Source organism: Brachyistius frenatus, unplaced genomic scaffold, assembly GCF_029030835.1.
Source record: "Brachyistius frenatus isolate BFR_SWC_R1_liver_20210118 unplaced genomic scaffold, ASM2903083v1 Contig_6, whole genome shotgun sequence".
Taxonomy (NCBI): domain Eukaryota; kingdom Metazoa; phylum Chordata; class Actinopteri; family Embiotocidae; genus Brachyistius; species Brachyistius frenatus.
The window spans coordinates 2602063-2618421 of NW_027210605.1; the positions used below are offsets into that span (position 1 = coordinate 2602063).

General features: G+C 40.8%; 1 protein-coding gene across 3 annotated transcripts in view; it reads left to right on the plus strand.

Moving 5' to 3' along the window:
- Positions 1–4747: 4747 nt before the first annotated feature.
- LOC138636708 (uncharacterized) overlaps positions 4748–16359 on the plus strand; it is a 40760-nt gene continuing 29148 nt past the window's right edge. For all 3 annotated transcript variants that reach the window (XM_069724859.1, XM_069724889.1, XM_069724878.1), the window contains exon 1: positions 4748–5067. The gene's annotated coding sequence lies outside the window, so the exon portion shown is untranslated. The remainder of the gene's footprint in view (positions 5068–16359) is intronic.

The window sequence follows — 16359 nt, forward strand, 5'->3', positions numbered from 1 at the left end:
CGGGGCCGGGGGTGGGGGGGGGGGGAAGAGAGAGAGAAAAAAAAAAAAAAGAAGAAGAAGAAGAAGAACAAACAGCGTTCGCTTTCTGGCTGGTCTGGATCTTGTTTGTTTGCCTGCGCTCCAGCCGGCCGGTTGCAGTTAAGGTGACTGGCTGGGAGGATGGTCGCGAGCCGGTGTGTAAAAAGGAGGAGGAGGAGGAGGAGGAGGAGGAGGAGGTGGTGGGGGGGGGGGGTGTCGGTGGGGGCAGTCAACCGGGGCTTGACTGAGGGCGTCAACTGGTCGCTGGAAGCTGTGGCAGTCGCGAAATCATGCGCTCCTTCATTCAAAAAGAAATGTTTTCACAGAAGCAATGCATTTATTGTCACCATGGCAATACATGGAATACATTTTTATTCAGCCAATTTAAAACAAAAACCAAAAAAAAGGGTGTGTGTGCCGATTAGGGATCAATTTGAGGCAGATGTTTGTCGGGAATTGTTTAAGATTCATGCTGGTGTTTTGTTAGAAATTAATATTAGCTTCTTTTTTTCTTTTTTTTTTTGGTTTGATGACTCTGGTATGCTCGGATGCGAAGCATGAGGAGGGACATCGGGTTAAATATACAGTACTGCTATAAAGGATGCAATTGATGGAGAGCAGGCGCCATCTAGTGACTAAATTATGACATACTGATAAGTAAAAAAAAAAAAAAAAAAAAAAAAAACTAATAATACAGGGTCATTATTCAAAATGGAAGCTAAATTTTACTCCGATGTGATCTCCCCAAATTTGCGTTAAGGCGTCTCCTTTCAAATGTAATAAAACATAGCCGATCGTTATTGGGGGCTTTTACTGTTCCTAAAATATGGCGTATTAAAATTTAGTGATCTAAACTCCTTCAAAACACTATTTTTTAATCTAATTGAGTACATTTTTCGGTTAAACTGTGATTTCTTTTTAAAGTGTACCATAGAACATTTACACACAACCTCCCCTTTTTGCCTCATCCCTCTTCTCTCTAAATCCTCTTGCCCTGTCTCCCAATTACTGACCATTACGAGACCTTTTGTTTAGCCTTTTGGGTAGCCACTGTTCGGTATGATTTATAACAGAAAAGATCTTAAAAGCAACTCGCTCCGTCACCCTCCTCCTCCTCTTCCTCCTCTTCCTCCTCTTGGAGAACACGGAGGCAGGTCCCACCTCTCCCCTCACCAGCTTGATAAATCTTTTAAGCGTCTGCGGGCAGAATATGAGAGGGAACACTTCACATCTGATTTCATCACGCACTCCTCCGCTCTTCCCCTTTAAAGCAGCTCTCCTCTCCTTTCCTCTCCTCTCCTCCTCATCTTCTCCTCCTCCGTCCTGCCCACCTGCGTCCAGTCAGCCCAGGAGGAGCTCCTCCCCCATCGCCGAAAATAACCTGGGGTTATTTATGGAGGCCGCAAACATGCACGAATTGGGCCTTTAGAAGCTAAAAAAAATAAATATATATATATAATATATGTGTGTGTGTTTTCCATCATCAAATGGGTGACTGATGTCACCCCCCAGTCCTTTTTATCATAGTAGGCCTACTTTCATGTACAAGATGAGCATTATTAGTCACACTCTCTCTAATTTGAACAGAGTATTTTAACACATGTTGTAGCCTACAACAGGTCTATGAAGGACTTTTAAATGTCCTTTATTTTAGCCTGTAAATTTTACACTTCCATTGCTGGTGAACTTGCCAGACTTGGTGAGCCTAACCTACCTATTTTGCTAGTCCTGCTAAATGTTGGCCACGAAAAACAGCACATCCAAACATGTGGGAATGTAGTGTGCAAAATAATATTGTGGGCTTAAACCCAGTTTAGCTGCACAACCCAAGTTAGCAGGTCTAAAAAGTTATTGACAGAACGTTAAAGTGTCAAAATGCATTTACCAGTTTGTTCTTAACAGATGTCATGTTTTACTGTTACATATCAAGCCAGTAAGCACAAGAGCTACCAACAGAACACATTAGTGACTGGCCCGTACTTCTTGCATGCATGAAGCTCACTCATTCACTGCTGCATGTCTTATGAGAACACAGTTTCTGATTGTGTGCCATATGAATATGTCTGTGTGTGTATGTAGGTTGTTAGTAGGGTGGGAGAGGGTCAGACTGAGAGAGGAGAGGCGAGGCAAGGCTGAAATAAGGTCACTGTTATAGTTCTATTAGAAAGTCTTTATAGAGGTTCTCCCAGTGTTCTCATTTTTGCCCATTTTGCCCAACATCTCCTTGTCTACTCACTCTATGTGTGTGTGTGTGTGTGTGTGTGTGTGTGTGTGTGTGTGTGTGTGTGTGTGTGTGTGTGTGCGTGCGTGCGTGCGTGTGTGTGTGCGTGCGTGCGTGCGAGTGCGTGAGTGTGAGTGTGTGAGTGTGAGTGTGTCCAGAGCACTTCTTTCATGACAAGTGCGGCCCTCCGGGGCTGCTGTTCTCCACAAAGACACTAATGTGAAGTGACAGGACAGCCAGTGGTGCGCTGCTCTGAGGGGACCTGCATTGTGGAGGAGACCCAAGAGTCTGGTTCATAGTGGACAACAATAGATAAAAGACCTCAAAAGGACAGGGCCTTTCTCTCTTTGAGAGCGTCTCAGGCTGTCGCTTCTAGTTCCCACTCTCTTTCGTTCTCTCTTTTTCCTTCTCTGTTTCTCTTCACACACATTTTGGCGCTCCAACACACTAGTGAAAATTCTTCATGCGGACACACACCCAACAAAAGTCTATTTCACCGTTATCCAGGAGCAATTCGTCATTTCTTAGGCAGAGACATGAGAACAAAACAGATTCTATCCATTCTCATACTCACAGCAGCCTGAACTTGATTTCCCCCAAAGATTACAGTGAAAGTAGTTTTCGTATACTAAAGGCTTACAAATGATGCCATTACCCAAGCCTGAAATACAGTATGTCACCTGGAGAACTGCCGTGTGTGCATTGGTGCTAAAATCTACTGTGGCAAACAATACATCACAAACTAACCTCAAATCATAAGCAGAATCACCTGCTCTTTACAGCTCTATTAGACATTTATCAACACAAACTAGCCTACATAGTGGCAAATTACAGCCTCCACTGGCTCTCCAACAAGCATAATAATGCTTTTTTTTTTTTTTAAATTTAGGCCCATGCTCATAAAAGTTTAACATTATACATGTGCCCTTGAAGGTAGAGTCTCATCTGATTTTTCGGCACTATTTTGCCATGACGAAAGTTCTAGACTCGATGCAGAATGAATACAGAGGCTATTATGAGAAGCATGTCAATAATTTATAATGGGATTATGCTCTGATTAAGAAGCACTGGTCCCCAGCATAATGTTTGAGCAGTTGGTGTTATTTTAATGGCGGCCGCTGGGAGGCACTCTATATGAGGTCGGTTTTAATTGAATGGATGCCTTCACAGATTCGTCAATTCACATGTACGCCCGAAAATACAGGAAACAAAGCAAATTTCCTTCAAAATAAATGAATTACCATTGGACGCTCCTTTACTAGTTTTAACTTGTTGCACAGCTGTACAAATGCATTTTGTGAAAGGTTTTCTTCATTCCTGTATTTGATCTGTATTTGAATTTAAAGCACTATCTTAGTAACAGTGTTAGATTTTTAAGTTGGCAAGAAGATCTCTGAACCAGAGAAGCTGGGATGTCTGGGCAGATATTATGAGGTTGATAAGATCACACACTTGATGTCTATTGGAACCACGTCCCTGGCCTACGTCCAGAAGTACATGACAACACCTGATCTATGAAAACTAAAATGATCATGAAGGGAAACTAAAAATGCATCTTCTTAAGCAAAGAATTGCTCAAAAAAGGAGTTTAACAATGAGTTTAACAAGATTATATATCACATCTAATCCATAACTCTGCTCTGTTATAGGCTATTACCCAGTATATATGTTGATAGCTGAAGACCTAAGGATAGGTTTTGATCATCTGTAGGGCTCTCTGTTGTGTGGTATTTAAATGCGCCCTAAAATAGCCATTATATCACCTTTCTGTAACTTAATGATCTGATATGTGCAACAGAATATCTGATAAATATGCACTTTTTGTAAATAGTATCATGCAACTAAAAAAAAAGGTCCAATTTAATGAGATTTGTGTTACTGAAGGGCATGAAAACTCAAAGACATTTAGCTTAAAACATAGTAGCTAAAGTTTTGGCAGACATGTAATAATATTGTAATTTTAAGGCCAGCAAAAACAGCATCACAGTCATACCTTGGTGGTGTCCTTTTCTTCCCAGATTTTCAAATGTAATCTATTATACCCCTGTTTGGTCAACAACAACTTAAGAGATGTATGGTTTTTGTTCATTGTTGCTGGTATTTGCTGTATTAATCTTTACTCATAACTAGCAATTAATTCAACAAACATTTGCCTTTTTCTCTGTAGCCTAAGTGTTGCCATAAATTCAGTGATATTTTTGCAACGTGAAACACACTGACATTAAACGAAGCTCCTGAGTAAACTTAGTTTTTATCTGTTTTTTTTTTTTTTTTGCTATTTTGAGTTATGCCTTTTCATGCTTGCTAGTATTGAGGTTTAATTGGTTTAATTCTGAATTCAGCTTATTTCATTATTCAGCCTCTGGGATCAAACATGAATGAATTGCTACTAATGTGTTAAATGTAGTTTTATTTCGAAAGCTTTTACCGGAAGTAAAGGGTGTTATTCTGTCTGTCTTGACAGCAGATTCAGTCACATGGTGCTGCCTAACCGAGAGTTGATGGAGCCAGATGAAAAAGGCAGGAGGCGAGCCCCTCCGGTTGCGCGTCAGCATCCCCTCAAATAGGAATCCGCTTCTGTCACTTCTGCCCTGCTCACTGAGAGACGGACGACAGCTGCCCTGAAACAGCGATTAAAGGCGAATATCATCTGGCATGCAGCGGGGTTTTTTCATGTGATGTCAAAGAAGAAGAGTAAGAGGAGGCTGTGAGGAGGCTGGAGCGTTGCAAAGAATGGTAGTGAGGATCAAGGCGCGCTGTCCCAGGAGAACTCATCTGAAGAGCTGGCCGTGTGAGACCGGGATGCTCCTCTAACACACCGGGGGCGTGTGAGTACACTGCATCCGATCTCTGTCTCTTTCGTTTTGCTTCTACTTTGGCGACATCTGGACAGTTTTTTTTGGACAGTTCTGAATGCATGTCCCTATTCTTCATTGCCTCTAAATTGTGCCGTACTCCTCGATCCCACCTGTCTGATCAATCATTCATAGGCTTCTTAGTAAAGTGCGCATAACCGGTTGGTCAGCGATGTGTGAAAGTCGCCTTGTTAATTTGGAAATGGTGCACTTTCAGCCTGCATGCACCCGCAACTTAATGCATGCAAGCATCAAGGTTTAATACCATGCAGTGCCTTTCAGCGGGTGATTGGGAGGTCGATCGTGTCCCTTTTAAAGTTTTGATTAGAGTGAACATGTGTTGCACAGTGCGGCCACAGTGCCACTGTAAGGCTAATTAATAAAGCCTTTGTACGGGGCTCTCCTATCACATGCACTCATCATTAATCCACTGATGGCCCGGAGGGCGTGGGTTGCTGTACGTGATGATAAGAGAGCTGCACCAGTCCTACTTACACACCAGGATTGATTAATTATGGACTCAGAACTGTTGAACTCACTCAGTGTGAGGTGAACAAGAGGAGATACTGACATATCAAACACAACTAGTGGCCTGTAATATCAAATTGATGTCTATTTTTCATCATTCATTCGTGACATGGAGGATGATTTTTTTTTTTTTTTTACCAAAATACATGCTTCCTGTTAAGCTACATTATTGGCTTATAATCAGGCTGTGTACCTCGGACTGGCATGATTTCTAAATGATATAGAAAACAGTATTAGTCCTTGCCGCTGCTACATATCTGATTCAGCCTGAAATGATTTTCTCACCTGTAATAAGCTCCAGAGTGAAGCGCTCGCTGTGATGATAAATGTGTGGGTGTGGGTGTGAGTGGAACTTCTACAGCAGGCTCAGTCCATGTAGATGAATGAAATCCACTTACTATGCAGCAAGGGTTCCCATCTCCAGTGTGCATGTGTGTGCGGGTGCCTATGTGTGTGTGTGTATTTCACCTCATTACACTCATTGTGTTGAATTAAGCAGGAGGGTCACCCCTGAGGCCCGTTCTCCTGCCTTATTGAGGAGTGATGCCCTGAATTACACTAACACTGGCACGGATTACAGAAGAGGGAGAGGCATTTCAGCTTATGTGTTCAGTCCACGACTGGTATTTAGACTGAAGCATCATGTATACAACTGTGATGTATATGTCCTGGCACAGATATGTTGGTGCATTACACAATCCCCAGCATGTAGCAGTCGCTCCCCTCTCACCCCTCTACCCACCCACCCCACTCACTCACTCACTCACTCACAAGTGTGTTTTGTTGAGAGGTGCTTAACTCTTGGATCTCGTATATTTAGAATTTCGCGATGGAGCTCCGGCTGTGGTTCGAATCCCGGGCAATTATGTTTGCAGCCAGCCCACGCGTGCTTTGTACAGGAGCTCCTCTATTCTTGGTTGTTCTACAAACTGACGGGGGAAAAAAAGAAAGTCTCTCCCTTACAGCTTGTGTGCTGCATTTCTCCCGAGGCGTTCTCAATATTCTCCCCGTGTATGTATTAAACATCAAGCATGTCGAACTGCGAGCAAAGGGCCGAGCACTTTAAGGCAGAGTCAGCCTTCTGTTGAGGGTGACAGAACAGTCAGATGGCCCCCACAGGGCAGAGAACAATTCCTGCTGCTGATGCACCCAAGGCGACAGGACTGGAGCGCTCCTTCCTCCTCCCTCCCCACTCATCCACCCTCCATCCCATCATCCCTTCCCACCTTCATCTCACAGAAATGAAAAACACACTCTCTGCACCTGCACCGCGCTGTCTGCGCCCTTTCTGTCTTCCTTCCGTCTCCTACACTCGCATGCATGCATACCCACATTAAACATTTGCCCTCTCTTCTATAAACACACATGCAGACATGGAGTAATATTTATGAGGGGCTCTTTAGGTCATAAATTAAGCCTGCGCCCTCACATGACATTACTATTCTCTCACATACAGACCAGTATGTATCCTCTTATCCACAATCATGGTGTCTTGTACTCACTGTCATATTTACACACATTACTACTCTTTGCAGGACACATACACTGTGTGGTCATTTTATTAGGTACAAACTAATACAGTCCAATACAACTATTATGCCAAATATTCTACTTTTATGATACCGATAAAACGTTTTCATTGTCAGAAAGCTGATAGTTAAATATGTTTTGAAGCTGAGGTCATAGTGGTGATGTTGTATTGGACTGCATTGTACTAGTGGAGTTTTGAAGACTCTGACCCCGTCGTAGATAGGAGGACAAAAAAGTTAGAAACACTTTTCAATGTAATGTAGTCTACGACAACACTACCTTTAACAATGATCTCAATATTAATCATATAATTGAATATTTGAAACTATGTCAACAAGTGTAAATAGTCTATACGATTATATATACAGTGTATAATAATAATATAATAAGAAGAATCAAATTCCTTCTGCTCAGACTTGCTACAGCCCAATGATAAGTGAAACACAGAATATTACAATGCAGTACTTCTTTACCTCGGCATTCACAATTTTTGCTTCTCATTCACCCCTTCACACACCAGTAGCGACAAAGATGCCATGCAAGGAGCTCTTGTGCCATCAGGAGCAACTTGGGGTTCAGTGTCTTGTGAAAAGGAGCAACCAGGGAATCGAACCGCCAACCTTCCAATTATTGTTTAAACCACTGTGCCATCTGAGCCACAGCTGCCCCAGAGCGTACATTTCAAAACAGGAAACTAATTTGACTGAAATCATAACAGGACTTAAATTTGTGTCAGCATTTATTGACACTTGAAATAAATCTGGAAAGAGCTTTCATCCCAGTAACCAGTCCTATTGTACAAATAACTAAAACAAAACAAACCTACTGCATTGTAGGCATCCACAGTTGACTCTCAGACACCCTTTGTAACAGAGAAGAAATCTCATAACATACATTCAGAAAGACATTATATCGCTCTCTTCAAAGCCACCAGACTCCCTTGATAAAAACAGTCATTTTACCTCGCTGAACACAGGAGTTGCTGGTCTACAGCTACCTCGGTTGGTTACTTAGTTTGTGCTATTGTGTAAATTTGGTATGAGTTCATCTCCCGGCCAATGTGTTAAAACACCATCAAAGTCAAACATTAACACAGACTAACTGATTCCATTTGGTCATTATCTGTTCTTAATATGTGAACAGCTCAAAATAATAAGATGCTGGAAATAAGAAAGCCTGACTAAGACAAAGTAGTTTTGCACTTGACATTGTTGTTATTGAGTTACTTAAAACCAGTAATAAAATCTCATTAAAAAGTTAGAATATCTTAAGATAATTAAGATTTAAAAAGCTTGAAACAAGTGAAATCCCTGGTAAGAAGAAATATCTTGCATGACAAAAAAAAAAAGTAATATATATCAATAACATATATATAAATAACTTTAGATTTCAGGTTTGCAGTGTATAGAGACCATCATATATTCCTACAGACAGCACTATTCTCTCTTACACACAACACTTAAAATCATGTGCTCTAAACGTATTCAGACTGAAAGACGAGCACATTTTAGATGTGGTGCAAAAGAACAGAGATTTCTGGTGCATTTTGAGATCTTTGAGTTCTCACACAAGCACAGTCAGAGGTTCACCAAACGTTCTTCCGGCAGTTGATGTGAACATTGCCAGCTAGCAGATGCTACCTTAGCTTTTCTACACAGTACACAAACTCAAAGTGGGCAAACTTACATGAACAAAGCAAGGCCTACTGCTGCGCAGGAACAGTGAGTAGAGAGTAGTGTATGTAAGACAGTGATGATAGCATGCTGTATATGTTAGATTCGCTGTATGTGAGAGTTTGACTGAAATGTAAATAATATTGCTCAGTTATTTCACAGCCCTGGAAACAAGTTGTCTGAAAATAATCAGATGATTAAAACTACAAAGCTTTGATTTGGCAGCGCTACATAAAGTGTAATTCAACTGAATTGAAAGCATCTGGCTACTGCTCCAATAGAACTTGATGAATTTTAAGTTGTGTTGTTCTTTGGTTAGATTTAAATCCTCCGTGAAACTAAGTAGGTACAAGCTTTTTCAAAAAGGCTGCGAGCCAATCAGGAACTGAGAATTTAAACTGCCTTACTCTTCAACGAAACTACTTTCTCTGTCCAATAAACACCCTCTTACTAATATATCCCCCCTCATGCACAGTCACATCACTGACTTACTTATAACACACACACACAAACAAAATTATAGTCTTTCTCTCTCACTCACTCACTCACTCACTCACTCACTCACTCACTCACTCACTCACTCACGCACGCACACACACACACGCACACACACACACACACACACACACACACACACACACACACACACACGCACACACAGACACACAGACTCATTCTGTCTTAAAAAAAAGTCATTGTTTGTCATTCTGTTCCATATTTTTTTGATAGAGAATGTATGATGGGGAGTCTATGAGTGACAATGATAGTGTTTAGAGGAGAGGACAGATAGCACAGCAGATCACAGGTATTGAGGGTTTTGAAAATGTCAGTCATTGTCTGTGGCCTTTGGTTGTTGGTAAAAGGTGCAAAAGTGTGATGTGAGCTGCACAGTTCACAGCGCAAATGGTCCGTGAATCTTCAAAGTGTGTATGTGAACACGTGTGCATGTCAGCTGTGTGCATAATAGCTCAGGGATTGGGGGGGCTGTAGATTGGCCAGTCAGCCAGACAGATGTGCCCCAGCTTGGACTTGGAGTGCAGGGCTTCAAACTGGCCTGCCACCCAGCATTACTGCCATGGATCTGTGACCAAACAGCTCACGGCACCAAAACTCACTGTCTGCATAAAAATCTCTCAATTATTAATTCTGTTGTACAGTGCAATGAGAGAGAAGATAGGGAAAGAAAAAGGACATTTTTAGTTTAGTTACATTACATCTACAAACTTACGGTAGTTACTGTGGCACGTCTGGATTTTTCAATCCATACATTTAACAAACAAACATAGTCACTAATTGTTGATTACTACTAAACTACAAGTTTATTATCCACTGTCTCACTACGCACTAAATCTATTTCAGTCTCTGTGTGGCAATAGCTTGCCATTAAAGTAGGAGCACTGTAATTCACAAGTATTGATTCATGTCTCAGCAGCATTACAGAAACATGTCCCTGAACAAAACCACACACGAAAGCAAACACAATAAATAAAGTGAAGAAAAGGCAGTAATTTACCTGCTGTTAACTCCCCATTATGTCTTTGTGATAGACTTATTATACAAGAACATGAAATGATATGCTTGTTCGGAGCTTGTAGCTTCTAATTACATGTAGGTAATGTACTTTGTCCTCTGCTGCCATTTAGCAGCCAACCATGTGCCCTGAGAGATAATGTTCTCCTCTACTGAAGGTTTTGGTGCTTTATTAGCTCAGATTCTGCCCTCATCAGGGAATCACATGTGAAGAAAAGGAGCCCTTAGTAGAACGCTATAGTGTGGATCTGTTTGCATGTAAAAAATTTTTGGCAGTGAAAAATATATTTAAAGCGGTCATAAGGACATTTTTTTTAAGTTAAGCTTCCTGTTGGCGGTTTTGGAAAGTTTGAGAAAACCTTTTTGGTCTCAGCAGTGGGTGAAGTCATAAATAAAAATAAATGTAAATATGCTTTGAGGAGATATTCCTTCCTCCCTGAACTCATATTTAGTTTTACCAGTGAATCTTGATTTATTAGCCTTCTGGTAACGGTGTATGAAAACCCTTGGAAAATATGTTCGTGTGTGTGTGTGTGTTGTTTTTCAAGCCTCTGATTCTCTAAAAAATGCATTACTGTTGAGCTGTGTGAAACCAAGATGGAGATTAATCTGTGCTGAAGGTATTTCTAAAATGTATTGCACTGTTTGTAAGTATTCTACTTTTTTCAAGGTATGCCTCTGTCCCGAGGGTAACAAAAATCCAAGCGAAATGCGACATACTACCGCACTTAATTTGAACTGAAATTCAAAATTCTATTTTCAGTTGTAGTTGAAACTTGGAAAGTATTTTTTTTATTGTGCACCAAATGCAATATTTCTTTCACCAGTTGACTTAAATAATCTTTGCTAAAAATGCCTAAACAGAGGTATGACCATGTGTTTTTTTTTTATTTAAAAGATCAACAGGTTTTATTTGAAAATCAGATTCTTAGCTATGTCTTTTCAAAAACTCAAAAATTTGATTGTAATACATGAAATGCACAAATTGTCTTTGTTCAAAGAAAGGGAGGACCCAAACGCATGACACAGAGGGCAGGAGGTTAGACCAAAGTCCGATTTTGAATGATATCGAATGGTCCTAGGTGCAAGGATGGGAAAGCCAATCTCAGGGAGCTGGAAAGAAAGGTTCTACATAACAAACCTAGACAAGCAAAAATAACACTACAAGCAGGCCAATGCAGAGTTGACGGTCCAGGCAGGGTACAAAACAAGCAGGATCACTGGTAAAAGGAGCAGAAACAAACATGAAAACAGAAACAATAACATGACAAAAGAGTAAAGTAGAACAGAAGGTATATTAACAGAGGGGGCTGATGGTGAGGTGGGAAACAGGAGGAAGAGATAGCAAAGTGGAAACAGGTGAGAATGATCAAAGGAGCGGGAAACGCACAAGGGCAGGAACTGAAATGACAAGACAAGGGAAAACTTCAAAATAAAACAGGAAATGCAAAAAAAAGAGTGAGCGAGGAGTCAAAGATGGACGGAAAACAGAAAACACAAACTATGACACAAACTTGGGTTGGTATGCCTCTGTACTTTAAACGTATGTATGGTTATTGTGATTCTGTTTAGCTGCGGTGGGCAAAATATTGAGTGTGGGTCCCATGTTTAAATAGTCAAAGTCAAAAATCATTAGCAGACAGGGATGCTAACTGCCACATATTTCCTCTTTATGTACTTGAATTGCATTACCGGGACCTTTGTGTAGTTCTACAGTGTGTAGTGTGCAAATTTACTATTTTAAGTAAAAAAAAAAAAAAAACTATATATATGTATTTCCCTTTCTATAGACCTGAGAAAATTTGACTGAGCTTGACCTTTTCCACCCCTGCGAATACACGACACTGTCTTCGTGTCACACTAAGTGTTTCTGCTGTTTGCTGGATTGTTCCACTCAATATTCAGGGCCTCCTGCAGCTACAGTACAGCAAGGTCCTCTGTATCCACTGTATGCTGATAATAGAGGAGACAGGTTTGTTTTTCATTTTTAAAGTTAAGAGTTTGTCACTTCTTGTGGGTGGAGAAGTGTTTATACCAACAACAGTTTAATCTGGCGCAAAAGGAGGGAATCTTCTGGGTCTCATTAGCAGGGACGAGGATGCTCCTCCTTGTCACACTTCTGCTATGTGTTTGTGAAAGCTTTATATCAGTCAAACTACCCAGACTAGTCCAGAGCAGTAATTGACTAGCAACCACACCTGCAGAGACTATGAGTGTTTGGTCAGCCATCTATGTTTATGTACCTACAAGTGTCTCTGTATATTCTTGTGCACATGCATTGTATTTTTATATTTTGCTGGAATTAGTAGCACAATTGTAGCATTAATTTGAATGGGGGCTGTGTCACTGCCATCATTGTCTCTTCTTGTTAGAGACAGAGACAGTGGGTGCACAGTGTGCGCTGGTGGGCGAGTTCACCTTTGCAACTGTAGCCGTTTATTGATTCCTCTAGCAGTCACACAGGTGTTGCCGATGAAGGATCAGCGTCTGCACTCAAAGAACACGATGACAGCGGGGCGTTCATGCTGACTGCTCTGTTTATTTATTCATTAACAGGCGGTTTGCTCCTCAGCTCTGTCTTGGAGGACTAGTTTCACCTGTTTCACCTCCTGAGGTTTGAGATAGCAGTACTTTTGGTATCAGATCTGTCTTGGGTGTGCAGGATTGCACAATGCACATTTACACATACACAGTAGCATCCTCTTTGCCCTCTGCTTACCATGAATGAGTGAGACTGTGGGGACAGTAAACGCCGGAGGAAGGATGAAGGGTGGAGTCGAGGGCTCCGGGGACTAGGGCAAGACAGATCCTATATTGATTGGTTTAGTAAGAGAATCCTCAGGCTTTTAGTGGTGCTTCTTAATAAGAGTGGCTTGTGGAAAGAGAGATCACATCATCTGAACTCCACTCTAGAGGCTGCCTTCAGCTTTAAAGAAGTTAGTTCACAGCAAAATCAAAACATAAACAAGAGGGGGCTAATGCATTTAAATTATGGTTTTTGGCCATCAACAACTGTCAGGATTTAGAAATATCTGTTTAACACCATAATGTCAATCATGTTGGCTCAACACTTTCTTGTGAGGTAAATTAAACTGTCCAGGTATTCAAAAGGGAAATATTGTTTAAAAAAACTAAAACTTTTGTCACAGGGCCAGATGTTGAGCACACTATCACAGGCATGTGATCCTCTCAAATTAAAACCTAAGCGGACAAATGTATGCATCTGTCTGCCTATCACATAGTACATAACAAGATCACACAAAGTGACTCTCCAGATTTTGCAGGGGGTTTGTGTGCATGTCGGAGCAAGGGTGGTGTGGTTTTTTTTGCACTGACAGTCTATTTTTGCTGCACGCACCCTATCTGTCTATCTGGGTGTTAAGTCAAGAGCCTGGTTTCAGAGAAACCGAGCTATTTCAGGAGGCTACATATTGTGCTAAGCGAGGAAGTGAAGTGACGCAACTGGGGTTGACATTTCTTGGTGTCTGAAATCCTTGAAAATATCTTTATTTAGTACTTTGCTCCCCCGACACTTTGCAGGTTGCATGTAGCTACCATCAGATAATGTGTAGCTACAGAAGCAGCAGCACAACAAAGATTTAAGATAAACAAGTGCATCGCTCACAATTGCTCTTTAACGTTTTATTGTAAAATGAAATTTGTAATCAGGAAAACTGTTATCTGTACTTAGGTCATTTTAATTCTTGTGTAACTGGCACAAAAATACATTATTGTCATCTCATTGCCATTAAAATGCATAGATTATTAAATTTGAAGACTGTTAGCAACTAATATAACTTTGAAGAATGTGGAACATATTATGCTTTGTGTGTGTGCACATTATTGAGAGGGGCTGAGACTATTTTGGGCTGTTTTTGATGATTTAATTTTTATTATTTATGTATTCACCTCCACATGAAAGGGAGCTGGTCCCAAGTGGTCTCTGTCTTTTTCTCCCTCACACACTTTCCTTCTTATTCATGCAAGCACGCGCACAAATCTATATTTATTCAGCTATTTGGTTGCATTTTTGTAAATATGTATCATCACTTTTTGTATTTTATTTAACAGGAATCTATAAACCTCCACCCTCCCTTTGCTGAGCTGATGCAGTGAGTCTTTGTGTAAAGTGACACATTCGTGTGTATGTTCAGCTCATTGTTTTTTCATGTGCTCGAACTTGTTAATGAAAGCACCTGTTTGTCCGCTCTCATTCACACATACGATCGATAGCAAGCCGGGACTGTCACGGAATCTTTCCATCCTAACCCAATTAACCAAACTGTACACTAACCCAATTAGCAGAACCTCTGCACTATATTAACCCGGCTCACATTGCTACACACAAACATTTCCCTGGTATTGCATTTGCAAGACCAGCAGGTCAGACAGTCAGTGAAAGCACTTCTCATTTCATTAGCTTCTTCCATATTGAGCCTGTATAATTTTATGGTGAAGCACGGTGATGTTTTTTCCTTTAATTTTTTTGTTCATTGAAATTAAAGAAAAGACTTTTATTGAATATGAAATTTTGTTGTTGTTGAAAGAAGTAAGTCATTGCTGTGCATTTATCTTGTCCATAAAAGTATTTAACATAATTTATGTTTGAGCTGAAGTACGTTTGATTTTGAACATTATTGCTCTCTCGACAGTTACATATCGATAGGGTGTCGGTGTACATGTTTGAAGTTGCAGAACAGATATTTCAAAGATATGTTTCAGGTGTAGTTTCCATTATGTACCCTTTCTACCAGTGGCAAGTGTACTTTTCAACTGTAAAATGACCTGCTCAGTATTAAGATGTTTGTTTATCTTGTGCCTATATAAAATTAATACTATCAACCAATACATTGGCATCAAGTATCAGCCTCAAACATTTGGGATCAATTCAGCTGTAACTGTTGTTTCACTCATCAGCTTCTGCTGAGAACACTCAGCAGGAGCTGTATAACCACGTGGCACACCAAACGTCCCCCATCCCTCTATACTGATGGATTTGTTTAAGGACTGCAACCTCTACACAATGATCTGATGCAGCTCTATGTGTTGTCAGATAAGGTGAAATTGCTAACACCAAGGATAAGGCTGTACTGCATGTGCATATGCAGCTACATAATGAGTTTACTGTATTATATACAGTATAATCTGAAAAACTAGCTCCTGACTTTTTGCCTGATCAGAAGAGGTGCCATAATTTTTAATCTAATTCCGTTTTCTAGCACTGTGTGCAGTGTTAAAACATGTATTTACTGCTCATTCTTCGCTGTTGATTTGAATGAGTGATCTGCAATGATAATGAAACTGCTTTGCGGCTCTAGTTTGATCAGTTTAAACTCGATTTTTTTAGCATTGACGGTTAGAAATATTGAGCTGTATTAGGTAGAGTAGTGACGATCAATAACATTAAATATTGTTGTTAGAAAATCCAAATGTTTGATTCCTAACATCTCATGACATGAGATGATACTGATGATAACAGACAGTTGAGGCTTTCAGTTTTAAACACTACATATTCTTTTCAGTGTAGCAGCATTTCAGTTGGATGAAATTAGTCATCTGTGACTTTTCTACACTGTCAGGGGCTTTGAGTAGTGTAATGGATGAACAGGCATAGTAAGTTGGCGGCGGCTGTGCTCGAGTGGAGGTGTAAGGTAGGTGGCCTTGGACAAGAGGTGTAAAGAAAGGCAGCATGACTCACCTCGAGAGGAGCCTGCATATTCCATTGACGAGCAACCCACAGAGCTCTCTCTCCTGTCTCCTCTCCATCTGTGGTCATGTGTAGGATAGTCAGAGAGAGCGGGAGACTGATGGGAAACACGCATGTAGGTTAACATTTCACGATTCACCTGGGGTAATGGTTTTTCCATAAGCTGCCATTGTTGAGGCTGACCTGGCTTTTAAGGCTGAATCAAATCGATGGCTTCTCCGTCTGAGGAAGAGAGGAGCAGGGGAGTCTCTCTCTGTCTGCACAGCCATGATAACACTGCTCAATGGGCACTAACCA